General features: G+C 41.5%; 1 non-coding gene across 1 annotated transcript; it reads right to left on the reverse strand.

Annotated features, from left to right (window-relative positions):
* Window positions 1-9144: 9144 nt before the first annotated feature.
* TRNAE-CUC (transfer RNA glutamic acid (anticodon CUC)) lies at window positions 9145-9217 on the reverse strand. Its single transcript has one exon. It is a non-coding gene; the product is annotated as a tRNA-Glu (tRNA).
* Window positions 9218-10597: the final 1380 nt, after the last annotated feature.

A 10597-nucleotide genomic window follows, 5' to 3' on the forward strand; every position in this document is an offset into this window, starting at 1 on the left:
CAAGGACACTTCTCATGCCTCCAGGAGCTGTTTGACAAAGAACTGTTTCCCCCACAGGCCTGCGTGCAAGTAGGAACAGCCCTGCCTTTTGTCTCAGAGACTTGCCCACCAGGTATCCAACCATCGTATTAATGGGAGCCTGCACAGCCAGTGCTCTGAGCCCTCACATGTCAAGCTGTCTGGCCTCTAGGAAAAGTGCTTTTATGTCCTGGGTCCCATATGTGCCCTAAGGAGACCACCAGGCTCCAGAGGGATTGACTGAGAGAAGACCCCTGCACTGGAGCTTTGGGACTGGACTGCGGCATTCTACAGTGCCTTGAACCGGGGACAGAGGCAAGCAGACATCTTTGTTACAAAAGAAACCAAATTGCGATACTGAAGGTCTTCATTACTCAAGGAAAATTGAGATTAAAAAAAAAATTTATGAAGTGAAGCCATTTAAAAAGATGGAAAGAAATGAATGTTTGTGACTTTATATTTAAAAAGAAATGACAAATTATGAAATGGTTTGTTTTAGCTTATGTTTAGAATAGGCTGTGAAGGCAACTCTTTTACAATTCTTTGAACAAACAAAGAATAAATCCAATGTTGATTTAGCAGGCATAATTTTCTGAATAGGTTGTCTAGTAGTGTGATATAACATCCTTGATTTCACTTTTGACTTTCATAGCGCAATCATAAAGAGGACGTTTTTGCAAAAATAATACTATAAAGCTACTAAAATTAAAATATTCTGGTATTAGTAGATAAACAAATAAATCAGTGGAATAGAATAAAACTCCAGATATAGTCTCAAGTATATATGGAAATTTAATATATGATAAACAAAAGATACCTCAAGTCACAGGGAGAAAAGGCTATTTTAATAAATGGTACTTATTATGGGTGAATTGTGTCCCCCCAAAAAGATATGTTAAATCCTAACCCCCAGGACCTCAGAATGTGACAATATTTGGAAATAGGGTTACGGCAGATGGAATTAGTTAAGGTGAGGCCATACTGGAGTAGGCTGCGCCCCTCATCCAATATGACTAGCGTCCTGATAAGAAGGGGAAATTTGAAAAAAACACAAAACAAAAAAAAAAAACAAAAAAAAAAAAAAGAAGGGGAAATTTGGACAGAGAGACACACACAAAAGGAGGATGATACAAAGACATACGGGGAGAATGCCATGTGAAGACAGAGGCAGAGATTGGAATGATGTACCTATAAGCCAAGGAACATCTGGGCCTCTACAGTGAGCTGGAAGAGGCAAGGAAGGATTCTCCCCTGGAGGCTTTGGAGGGAACAGGACTCTGTTGACACCTTGATTTTGGATTCTAGTCTCCAGAACTGTGAGAGAATAAGTTTCTGTCGTTGCGAGCCACCCAGTTTGTGGTACTTTGTTTTGGCAGCTCTACCAAACTAGTACAGTATCAGATAACTAGATAACCATTTGCAAAAATTTAACATTGAATTCATACCTCACCTCGTATATTAGGGTAAATTAGAAATGCATCAGATGGGTTTCCCTGGTGGCACAGTGGTTAAGCATTTGTCTGCCAATGCAGGGGACACGGGTTCAAGCCCTGGTCCAGGAAGATCCCACATGCCACGGAGCAACTAAGCCCATGCGCCACAACTACTGAACCCGCGTGCCTAGACCCCATGCTCTGCAACAAGAGAAGACACCGCAATGAGAAGCCCACGCACTGCAACGAAGAGTAGCCCCTGCTCGCTGCAATTAGAGAAAGCCCGAGTACAGCAACGAAGACTCAATGCAGCCAAAACTAAAATAAATAAATTTATATCTATAAAAAAAGAGAAATGCATCAGAGAAATAAAAGGCAAAAGTAAAACTATACAAGTGCTGGGGAGAAAATGAGTGAAGTCTTTCCTAACTATGAATTGATATCTAGATGCATGAAGGAAAAGATTCATATATTCAAAGGTTTGAAAAGAAAACTCTTTTGCTTAACAGAAAAAGCACTGCTAGCAAAACAAAAAACAAAAGAAAAACTGGAGAAAATATTTGTAATTTATATCACAGACAATTGGCTAGTCTCTCCTATATAAGGATCTTTTTAAAATAGAAAAGAGAGGGACTTCCCTGGCGGTCCAGTGGTTAGGACTTTGCCTTCCAATGCAGGGGGTGCAGGTTCGATCCCTGGTCAGGGAGCTAAGATCCCACATGCCTCTCGGCCAAAAAACCAAAGCGTTAAAAAAAACCAAAAAAACAGAAAAACTCAGAAGCAATATTGTAACAAATTCAATAAAGATTCCAAAAATGGGGTCTCCACATCAAAAAAACTTTAAAAAAAAGTAGAATAAAATAGAAAAGAGAAATACCCAAAATCTGATGAATGGAAATAGGACATGAACAGATAGTTTACTGAAAAAGAAAGGCAAACATCCTTTAAACCTATGGAAAGATGCCCACTCATTAATCAGAGAAACTTCAAGTTACACTGAAACACCATCTGTCATTTATCGGATTGGCAAAAATCCCAAAGTTTGACAATAAATGCTCTTGGTGTGACCCTAGAAAAGAATGCCCAAGTGTGCGCGTGCACACCGACCCCCTGCCCCCCACAAGCACTTGTTTCATTCATTGTGGGATTATTTATAACAGCAAAAGACTGGAAATAATTTGCATCAGTAGAGGACTGCTTAAACTAATTATGACAGAGCCACAATGAAGCACTATTCAGTGGTAAATAGAAATGAGGATAATTTCGAAGTACTGATATGGGACAGAAAAGTGTATATAGTGTGCTGCCATTTGTGTAATTAGAGGGGGATATATTTCAAAGATAAATACCTATTTGTTTATATTTGTTAAAAGAAATACCGGGGCTTCCCCGGTGGTGCAGTAGTTAAGAGTCCGCCTGCCAATGCAGGGGACACGGGTTCGTGCCCCGGTCCGGGAAGATCCCACATGCGGAGCCTGTGCTCCGCAACGGGAGAGGCCGCAACAGTGAGAGGCCCGCGTACTGCAAAAATAAAATAAAATAAAATAAAAAATAAAGCCTATTTAAAAAAAAAAAAAAAAAAAAAAAAGAAATACTGGAAGAAGAAACCAAAAACTAAATAAATGAAGTGGGGTGGAATTCTTAAGGGACAGGAAAAGAAGCAAGAGTTCTCCAGAAATGCCTTTCATACAGTCTTGACTTTTAAATCATATAAATGTTTTACATATTCCAAAATTATACTTAAATTTTGTTTAAAAGGAAATCTTAGAATGGGAAGCAAATGGAAATAAATGAATCTAACTGTATTTCAGTATATATATATTTTAGTAATTACATCAAGAATTACATCAAGTGATTTTAAAATTTAGTACTCTTAGTGAATATCTTTGGCGAGATATAGTCCAAGAACAAAAAGAACTGCAAAATATCTTAAACTTAATTCAGTAGTTTATTGTAATAATACTGCTATTGTTATTTTGAAATTTTTTAACATAAGATAAAGCTAATTAATATTATGTTAATATTATTAGGAATCAAGGTATTCAGTATAAGAGAAAAAAGATAAGTTAGGCAAAAGCCCTATAAAGAAACATTTGAATTAGAAATATCAATTTGACCTCATATCTTTTACAGCTTTATTTTTTTTATGATGAAAAACTGTGATGACTTAGAAAACTTTATTTATTTAACATATCTAGTTGTCTTATGGAACCTATGTCCTATAATTGCATTCTTTTATATAACATTCACTTTTTCTCCTTATCAATTGTCACTGAAGGGATTTTGACTAAATATAATCAGTGCATGAACTATATTCTAAAATCATTGATAACACTAAAAACAGCACTATTTTTATTCTACAGTACCTATTGAAAGTATAATGATTTCGAAAACATGCATTCCTTAGCAATGTTTACTGCAGAGGTCTAGGTGCAATGATACTCCAGGAATAGTGAACATCTTTGTCCTCCAGATTTTGGTTTCAAACATACCCATCCTCATGGAAAGGTACCAGTGTCTTTTGGAGAATACTTGATTCCAAGTCTGGAGTAGGGAAAATGCAATATGAATCTGGACAGCTTGCTATGCCTGAGAGGAGGAAAGCATTCAAACATTATGGCACCATGTCCAAAGAGTGCTGAAACAAGTGTGAAGGGACCCAAGGGCCAAATGTGGGACAATTTGAAAATCAAAAAATAAATAATGATGGGCTGAAACACACTGTGTATTAAAAAGTCATGAATTGACGTGAAAAGAATACAGGAGACTTCTGGCTCTGGTGATGATGATATAGCAGCTAGTATCAAACAATCATCAGCCACAAACAATCATAAAACCTGGACATACAGCCTTCAGGTTACTTCCTGGCAGCTATCCCACAGACTTAGAACCGTGCTGCATACATCCTCTTAGCCAGGTTGCTCAACTAAGACCAAGTCGCTGCTAGACTGCTCAGGGTGCCAGACCTCGTCCGTTCCAAGATACGTCCGGTGTTATCTGTCTCGTTGCTCCCATTTAGTATTATGGTCCCACAAGCCATGTCAACAGAGTGTTGCTAAAACATCGACACACAGTTGGGTCCACCAACTGCAGCAGCTGCTGCTGTAGCTATTCCTGCTGTCCGTATTCTTCCAAAGTACAAATATGCTGTGAGAGTTTACAGTCCTCAACATCTTTATGCACAGCCGCAAGTTACTATGCAGCAGCCTGCTGTTCATGTACAAGGTCAGGAGGCTTTGACTGCTTCCATGTTGGCATTTGCCCCTCCCCGAGTGCAAAATCAAATTTGGGCGAACTCATCTTTCCTTATTTAAGACATGCACCCTAGTCTTGCTGGTAAAAATCACTGGGATGTTGTTGGAAGCTGACAATTCAGAACTTCCTCATATGCTTGAATCTCCAGAGTCTCCCTCTGCGCTAAGGTTGATGAAGCTGTCACTGTACTACAAGCCACCACGTTAAAGAGGCTGCCCAGGAAGCAGTTAACAGTGCCACTGGGGTTCCAACTGTTTAAAATTGATCTGGGACCATGAAAAGATACTTGTGCTTCACCACAGAAAAATGTCTAAACATCAGAAACTTAAATAATGTAGAAAATTGCAAAACAGAAAACAAATTTTAAAAGGAAAGAGAACTTTGAACCTTATATACTGAGCGAATGCCAGGTCTAACAAACATAGTGTTAGTCCTAGATTACTTACTGGTTTACAAACACGCACAAAAAAAGGGAAAGAAATTAGCAAAATATAAAAACAAATGAATGAGGCTTGCCTGGTGGCGCAGTGGTTGAGAGTCCGCACAGTGAGAGGCCCGCGTACCGCAAAAAAAAAACAAAAAAACAAACAAAAAAAACAAATGAATGTTATATAGACCCTGAGGAAAATAATTTTCAGCAAAGTACAAAAATTTTAAGCATTCCTTTAATTTTATAATTCTTTACTGTGAAATAGTTCAGAATGTCACTTCCGTTTTAAATAACAGAATCGATAATGGAGCAAGGAAATGCAATTTGGATTAAAAAATTCTTGCTTTAATAAAAATTCCTTAAACAGCAAAAAATTAATGAATAAACAAAGATACACTTTATAAATTTATAAGGAACAATATTCTTGTATTTATTTGCTTAAATACTATGAACACTTGAATATTGTACACATGGTTAACTGGATGCAATTTTTAAATGACTTTAATAAAGTTAATTTTCGTAAAAAGTTTTTCTAAATAGAAAATTTTAAATTCAAATTACATATGGACACCTGCAAGACTATCTTAAAAAGTAAAATGTTTTGGTCTAATGAACATATAAAACACATTTAATAAAAAAATGACAGTTTTCCCCTTAATTAAAAACATGTCCTCATTCTGAAAATGATTTATTTGTCTTTATCTTTTATTAAGACCAAATTTCTATTTTAAAATCTAATTTTCTTGTAAATATAAATTACTGTCTTATGAATATATTTTTACTCCCTTATTTGTAAAAATGATATGTCCTCATGATTTAAACATTAGTCAAAACACTGGTGCAGTTTAAACTTTTAAAATTTTAGTACTAGAATTAAAATAGTTGAAAATGAGGCATAGGGGTCATAAGTGTGCTAAGTTGTAAAAGTATAGAAGATGCTACTAGAACAGTAGCTATTTTATCTTCTCCCAAAATTATCTGGGGGTGTTTCAACTTTTGGCAGTTTTAGTGATATATTTTGTGCAAGGTCTCAGTTTTAGTAGGAATAGATACATAGTTTTGGTTGCCTTAAATTACAGTTGCTTCACTTTGTAAATTTATGCATAAGTTTCATATTCTGTGCTGTTTTAATATCTTGCTTATATAGGTGAGGGAGGAGAGAGATTAAAGTAATGTTTAGTCCCTGTGTTTGGCTTTTGCCAAAGAAATCTGAACAATTTCTAAGAGGCCATTCACTGAGGCTATTTAAGAAGATTTTACATGACCTTTCTAATTTTAAAATAAAGAAACTTGAAAGTCAACTGAAACTGCATTTTGCTTGTGATGGGTTCTATATATAGCAGATTTCATCAGCCAGAATTGAAAGGTGATTCTCTTTTACTAAGGAAAAGAAAATCTCATGTGGACAATAATCTACTAATCTTTCATTTCTGCAGGCCGACTTCAGTTCCTACATTGTTTTATACTAATCGAAAAATCATAGTTTATTTCCATTTGTGTTTTAGTTTTATGTCTGTAAATAAATATTACAGACAATGTTTCATTTAAAAATTATTAAAGCAGACTGTCTTGTTAAGGGTATTGCAGAAGAAATATAAGTCTAACTTTGGTTCTTTTACTTAACATATTATTAATTCAGATTGTCACTGTAGTGTGCTGTCCAGAGTACTTTCCAACATGTTACTCTGTTTGTTGGGCTGCTGGCTTTCCAAGGTCCTTAGTGAAAGTCCCATCCTCGTCAGCTGTGTGTCTTCAGGGGAGTCATATCTCCGCCTTTTCCCTGACATCAGGGTGGTGAGGTAGCAGATGGAAGCACCTCTGTGCTCAGAGAGGGGTGAATCTAAGTTCCCCATCTCCTCTCTCCTCAAACTTTTGCCTTAGGTACCAGCAGCATCCACGTCACCTGGGAGCTCATCACATATACAGAATCTCAACTCCCCCCAGACTCACTAAGGCAGGCTGTGCATTTTCATAACATTCCAAGATGATGTGTAGGCATGCGAGAGACGTAGAGTCACAGCCCTAGATAAACTGCTTGGAGGAAGTTGTCTGAGTTCTTTGTCCCTTCAATTTAGTCCTAAATATTGCTATTAAAAACATGTACACTAGAGGTCACCAGACTCAAGTGATTAGTTGATTTGCCACCCATTTGCTTGGAAAAAGAAAAAAATGTCAGGACCAGGGCTGGGAGTTACCTCAAAGAGTCAAATCCTCCTGTACCCCCATCTCCCCCAAAACAGGAACTTTCTGCCCACCTCCTCAAAGGCAAGTGTAATCAGAAATATGCATTTGCAAAAGGTGCACCATCAGAGGTCAGGGCACTGATCGTCAGGTGAAATCCGTGCAGTAGGGGCCAGCCTCGCGTCATGGGGGAGCCAAGGGTGGGGTGCTGAGTGCTGGTGCCGCCCCCACTGCTACAGGGTGACCTCAGGCAAGTGGCTTCTCCTCTCAGCCCACGTCTCCATCCATAAAGTGTAGGCAGTCGGACCATGAGATTCCCAGGGTGCCCTGAGCTTGGATGCTGTGGGTCTCTTCCTGTTGCAGCTTTCTGTCTTGTGCCCCAAAATTTGCCAAGGAAATAGAACCAGTCTCCAAGCTCCTGTCTCCACCCATAAGTTGACTTCCTGGCTGTCAAGGCCGTGGGAGACCAGGCACTGGGCCTGGAATTCAGGGTGTCTGACAGGCCTGGAGTTTTAAGGCACCCAGAGGCAAAGGCACATTTGTCTCTGTGTAGAGTGGGCTCTGAGCGTGGGGAGAGATGTGTAAGATGATGGAGGGACAGAGCTGGAGGCCCCAATCCAACCATTTCACAGATGGGGAAACTGAGGTCCAGCGAAGTATGTGACTCTATCCTAGGTCCCTAGGGCCCTGAGTCAGTGACGGAGCTGGGACTGGAATTCAGGAATTGCTGGTGGAGAGGACAGTGGAGGATGCTTCTTTTCATGGCTCAGCACAGCCTAGAGAGAGGCCAGCAAGCACTTCTGTCTTTCTGGTCTCCTGTCCATAAATGTAAGTACTGCTTTTGGTTTATTTTTAGATGTTTAGTTACTCAAATATGTCCTAGTCCACCCAGGAAAACCCCTACGAGGGTGTTTGTAGTCCTGTCTGGCCCACAGCAGGAAGGTGACAAAGATTTTTTAGGTGACCTAAGAAAGGCATTGGGTTTGGCAGGAAAGGGAATTAACTACAGTTAAGGCTACTTACTGGGTGCCAAGTTTTGTGCAAATCACTTTACATGTGGTTGGTGACCTTGTGCACTACTCACAAAAACCTTTGAAGGCAGGTATTATGCCCATGTTACAGATGGAGAAACTGAGGCTAGGAGAAGGAAAGATACTTGCCCAAGGCCAGACGGCTAGCCGAGGTTTGAACTGAGGTTCATCAGTGTGTTGGTTAAGATGCTAGTTGCTGTAACAAATAATCCCCAGATCTCAGTAGCTTAACCAGTAGAAGGTAGTTTTTGTTCTCCAACAGTGCAATCTGGTGATCCTGGTTGGTGGGCTGCCTTCTTCCACGTGGTGACTCAGGGACCCAGGCTTCTTCCAGCCTGTGGCTTCAGTCTTTCCAGGGCCTCAGAGACCTCCCTCCTGGCTGGCAGTTGGAGGATGAGTGTGTAGAGAAGGCACATGCTTCTTTACATCCACAGCCCAGAAGGGACATCATTTCTCATGCATTCCATTGGTGAGAAGTAGTCACATGGCCACATATAGGGCAAGGGGTGCTGGGAAATGTAGTCCCCAGCTGAGTAGCTGCACTATGGAAAGATGGGTACACATTTTTGGAGGACAGTTCATTGTCTCTGCCACAGTGTGACACCAAAGGCCATGCCCCCTCACCCAGGGCACCATGCATCCATGCATTGGACTGAAGGAGCATGGGTGGGCAGCACCCTCTGGGTGTGACCAGCACTGCAGGCTTGGTTGTGATAATCAATCCTGCAGCACTGGGATTAGAAAGGCTCCTAGAGTCTTTTTTTTTGGCTCTGCTGTGCATCTTGTGGGATTTTAGTTCCCCGACCAGGGATTGAACCCAGGCCCTCGGCAGTGAGAGTGCAGAGTCCTAACCATTGGACCACCAGGGAATTGCCAAGGCCCTTAGATTCTGCTCGTCTATCTGAAGCCCCTCAACAAAGTCCATGGCAAGACAGTGATGCAGCCTTTGCTGGGCATGGCACAAATACCCAGTGAGCCGGCGCTCACCTGCTGATGAGACAGCTGCCCGTAACCAACGTTTCTGGGATGATGCTGACCTCTCCCCTCAGGATGACCTGAGGCCTGACTGTCAAGCCCAGTGGGTCAGTGAGATAAGGAAATATAGAGGCGTGCTGGCCCTTCTCAGTCACCACTAGTCCTTCCTCCTTCTGAGTTAAAATCTTCCTCCCTGTCTCTTCCCCCATGTCCTGCCCTCTGGAATATCCCAGAACATATATGCTCACTCTCCCTCAGGAGATAGTGGTCATCTGGTTAATTAACTGATTGACTGGTTCATTCATTCAGCAAATACCATGGACTGGGTGCCAGGGATAATGGGTGTACTGGGTTGAATAGCATCATCCCCAAATTTATGCCCACTTGGAACCTCAGAATGAGACCTGATTTGGAAATAGGGTCTTTGCAGATGGAATCACGTTAAGTTGAGGTCATCCTGGAAGACGATGGGCCCTAATCCAATGATTTATAATCTCTTAGAAGAAGGGAGAAATTTGGGCACAGACACAGAGAGAAAAACACCATGTGACGACACAGACAGCCAGGGAGAAGGCCACGTGGTGACAGAGGCAGCGACTGGGTGATGTCATCACAAGTCACGGGTACCAAGGACTGCCAGCCACCACCAGAAGCTGAGGTGGGGGCCTGGAACGGATCCTCCCACTGAGCCCCCAGGAAGTAACCACCCCAGCTGACACCTTGATTTTGGACTTCCGGCTGCCAGAACTGTGAGAGAAGAAACTTCTGTGTTTTAAGCGACCCCCCACCCACTTTGAGGCACTTTGTTAGGGCAGATACAGTTGAGTGACTGAAACAAGCATGGTTCCTACTGTCAATCTACTTACAGGCTAGTAAAGAAGAGAGATTAAAAAATACAGTTCATGGGCTTCCCTGGTGGCGCAGTGGTTGAGAGTCCACCTGCCGATGTAGGGGACACGGGTTCATGCCCCGGTCTGGGAGGATCCCACATGCCGCGGAGCAGCTGGGCCCGTGAGCCATGGCCGCTGAGCCTGCGCGTCCGGAGCCTGTGCTCCGCGACAGGAGAGGCCCGCGTACCGCAAAAAAAAAAAAAAAAAAATACAGTTCACAAACAAGTAGGGGACACTTAGAAGGGCCTGCAGCAGGGTCAGTAATGCGTGAGGTTGGCGGGACAAGCATGCTGTGGATAGAGTGGTCTGGGAGGAAGGAGGGCACGGGGCAGCTGCCTGAAGAGTGGGTCAGGGAGCGATTGTGGGTGGAAGGAATAGCATGGG

The sequence above is a fragment of the Physeter macrocephalus genome, chromosome 7, assembly GCF_002837175.3.
Source record: "Physeter macrocephalus isolate SW-GA chromosome 7, ASM283717v5, whole genome shotgun sequence".
NCBI lineage: Eukaryota > Metazoa > Chordata > Mammalia > Artiodactyla > Physeteridae > Physeter > Physeter macrocephalus.